We start from the raw sequence: 4387 nt of genomic DNA on the forward strand, positions 1-4387 counted from the left end.
GTTGGTAATCGGGTTTGGATTGCGTGGGATGAAAATTTCATAGAAGTTGAAGTGATTGAATGTGGAACACAATTTATCCACTGCATTGTTTATCTACGATCACTGCAGGAATCAATGGCCATTACTGTGATTTATGGAGCTACGGAGGTGGCAGATAGGAGGGAGTTATGGTCTTCTTTAGAGAATATTGTCGTGTAGAGTGTTGATGTCCCGTGGCTTATTGGAGGAGATTTCAATGTAGTGCGAGATCTCACTGAAATATGTGGAGCTTCGGGAGACATTCGAATGGCAATGGAAGAATTCAATGGCTGTATTCAGAATGCGGGCTTGTTACCACTACCCATGCAGGGAGAATGGTATACGTGGCACAATTGCAGTGCAAGTCCACGAAATCTTTGGAAAAGACTAGACCGAATGCTTATTAATGATAGATGGATGGCTAGATACCCGACATCTTTTTATACTACCCTCACCCCACGTACTTCAGACCACTCATCGCTAGTATTAAACGGGGATAATCAACAACAATATGGAGGTATGTTTCGTTTCGATAATTACCTCACATTATCACCAGAGTTTATTTCCAGTGTGCAGCAGATTTGGCAGCACCACATCATAGGGGTGCCTATGTATGCGGTGACAAGGAAACTGAAAGCACTAAAATCGGTGTTTAGAGAGCAGAGGAGGAAAAAAGGGGATCTATCACACAATGTCCAGCTAGCTAAAGGATTTCTTGAGGTGGCGCAACTGCTGGTTAGTTCAAACAGACAGGAGGAGCTATTCTTACAACTGGAACACTACTGCCGGATTGTTCTAGCTAAAGCAGCCAAACTTGAACAAATTATGCTTCAACAACGTGCAAAGATGCAGTGGATGAAAGGGGGCGACCAATGCTCCCGGGTGTTCTTTCGTAAGATATCTCAAAAAAGATCGGCAAGGAGAATCTTACAAATCAAAGACGATCATGGAACTACTCAAATAGAACCAGGAGCAGTTATCAATGAGTTTGTCAAGTATTATCAGAACCTTCTTGGGGGGGAAAGACGAAGAGATGCGATTGATCTTCGTTTCCTTCGACCGTGGGCTAGACACATACTGAGTGACGAGGACGCTAATTCTTTACTCGTGCCATTCACACCAGAGGATGTCAAGCATGCGGTTTTTGACATTGCGGAGGACAAGGCATCGGGGCCGGACGGGTATTCATCGGGTTTTTTGAAAGCCGCATGGACTATAGTGGGGTAGGAGGTGTCTTCGGCTGTGTTGGATTTCTTTAATACAGGCCGAATACTGAAGCAGATAAATACTACACTTTTGGCACTCATACCAAAAGTACATTCCCCTACGACTGTTGGTGACTTTCGTCCTATTTCCTGCTGTAATTCGACCGTGGGCTAGACACATACTGAGTGACGAGGACGCTAATTCTTTACTCGTGCCATTCACACCAGAGGTGTCAAGCATGTGGTTTTTGACATTGCGGAGGACAAGGCACCGGGACCGGACGGGTATTCATCGGGTTTTTCAAAGCCGCATGGACTATAGTGGGGCAGGAGGTGTCTTCGGCTGTGTTGGATTTCTTTAATACAGGCCGAATACTGAAGCAGATAAATACTACACTTTTGGCACTCATACCAAAGGTACATTCCCCTACGACTGTTGGTGACTTTCGTCCTATTTCCTGCTGTAATGTGTTGTATAAGATTATTGCAAAGCTCATTGACCAATGGTTGAGTGTGATACTGGACAAACTAATTAGTCCGTGTCAAGCGGCGTTTGTGCCTGGAAGGAGCATTGAAGATAATATCATGTTGGCACAAGAGCTTTTTATGGGATATAATCAGGCACACCGTCCACCCCGGTGTGCTTTAAAAGTGGACATTCGAAAAGCATACGACACGGTGGAATGGGACTTCATGATTGCGGTGATGGAGTTATTTGGATTTCCTGATACTTTCGTGAAGTGGATTGAGGCATGTGTTACCACACCCTCATTTTCTATTGGGCTGAATGAAAAACCCCATAGTTTTTTCAAGGGAGCGAGAGGACTTCGGCAGGGTGACCCTCTATCACCATACTTGTTCGTGCTTATGATGGAAGTCCTACACTTAGGTCTCCTGCAATTGATTGACCAGGTTGAATTATTCTCATTCCATTGGAAGTGTGATACTGCCAGGATTTTTCAGATGGGATTTGCTGACGATTTGTTATTATTCTGCCGAGCTGATATGAATTCTATTGGAATCTTTAAAACTGGATTGGATTGCTTTGCTGAATGGTCGGGGCTCAGACTGAACTTGCAGAAAAGTCACCTTATAATCTCACGTTCAGCACAAGGATTACGCGAGGAGATGCTAGCAGCACTCGGATTTCAAGAAGGGGTCTTACCAATGAAGTATTTGGGGCTACCTCTTTTATCTTCGCGATTAACGATTGCTGATTGTCGCCCATTATTGTTGAAAATTGATAAACGTATTGCTAGTTGGGAAGGTATGGCTATTTCATATGCTGGTAGAGTACAAATTATTAAATCTGTACTTATGTCACTCACTTTATATTGAGCTTCGGCGTTCATATTGCCTAAGAAAGTTACTAATGAAATTGAGAAGAAGCTGAGAACTTTCTTGTGGAAAGGGACAACAACAAGTGGCTACGCCAATGTAGGCTGGAAAGATCTTTGCCGGCCAAAGGATGAGGGAGGATTAGGATTCAAGGATATTTCCATCTTGAATCGTGCATTAATGACGAAGAAGCTTTGCGATATTATCAGGTGTGATAGGACTTCGATTTGGGTTGAATGGCTTTACCAGGGACGGCTACGAGACACCTCCATTTGGATGATTAAGGAGCATGGAGGCTCATGGGGATGGCGGAAAATTCTCCGCTTACGGGCTTTCCTTCGCCCTATGGTAGACTATCAGATTGGAGACGGGATGAGGTTTTATTTATGGCAGGACCCGTGGCACTATCTAGGTCCACTTAGTGACACATTCCCACGGGGACCGAGGCTACTAGGATTGGAGGAGTCAGCCAAACTCAGCATGGTGATTATTGAAGGAGAGTGGCAGTGGCCACCCATCACAGATTTCGAGTGTATGGAGATCACGCCATCACAGATTTCGAGTGTATGGAGATCACGCATGCATTACCCTCAATTCATGGAGGCGAGGATCGCATTATGTGGCGATTTGATCATGGACATCCGACAGCTCAGGCTCTTTACATACTATTTGATCCACCAGGACCGAAAGTAGGTTGGTCTTCACTACTTTCGGGATCACTTAAGATTCCTCGTCATTCATTCATCTTATGGCTTGCTATTCTTGGCAAGTTGGCTACGACGGACAAATCATGGCTAGCTCACCTTGGCCCTTGTATCTTGTGTAACGAAGGAGCAACGGAGACACATGGCCACTTATTCTTTCAATGCAGATTCAGTAGACAATGTCTAGTAGAGATACGGCGAATGGTACGCTATTCTTGGCCAAATAGAGAATGGACAACGGATATTGCATGGGCTTCCCAGAGATGGAGGGGTAAGCATATTGTTAACATGTCTTATCGAGCACTGTTAGCATCATGAGTTTACCACATTTGGAGGGAAAGAAACTTGAGACGATTTGAGCACACCGAGAGGACACCTAGCACTGTGGCTTTATTGATTATTGAGGATATCAGTACATAGCATTACTTTACCCAGATCAGTTAGTACACGAGCATTATATAGACTATGGCGTATCCCTTGGCTTGTCGAGGGAGAAACCAATTGATGATCACGTTGTTGTACTGTACTACTATTTTTTTTTTGGTAAATGTAAGTTTCATTAAGTAAAACATACAACAGTGTGATTATCAGCTGGTTTCCCCCTCGACAGGCCAAGGGATACGCCACAGTCTATATAAAGCTCGTGTACTGACTGATCTAGGTAGAGAGATACTAAGTATCCGCTGCCTGACATCCTCAACAATCAATAAAGCCATGGTGCTAGGTGTCCTCTCGGTGTGCTCGAATCGTCTCAAGTTTCTCTCTCTCCAAATGTGGTAAACACATGATGCTAATAGTGCTCGATAGGATATGTTAACAATGTGTTTACCTCTCCATCTTTGGGAAGCCCATTTAATATCCGTTATCCAGTCTCTATTGGGCCAAAAATATCGTACCGTTCTCCGGATTGGATGAAGGGAGGTGATCAGTGCTCCCGAGTGTTCTTTCGGAAGATTGCCCAACAAAGAGCATCAAGGAGGATTTTCCAGATCAACGATGACCAGGGATCCACTCACACTGATCCAGAAGAAGTTATTAATGAGTTTGTCACATACTACCAAAACCTGCTAGGAGGAGATAGACGAAGAGCAAGTATTGACATTCGGTTTCTCAGACCGTGGG

This window comes from Sesamum indicum, unplaced genomic scaffold, assembly GCF_000512975.1.
Source record: "Sesamum indicum cultivar Zhongzhi No. 13 unplaced genomic scaffold, S_indicum_v1.0 scaffold00198, whole genome shotgun sequence".
Classification (NCBI taxonomy): Eukaryota; Viridiplantae; Streptophyta; class Magnoliopsida; order Lamiales; family Pedaliaceae; genus Sesamum; species Sesamum indicum.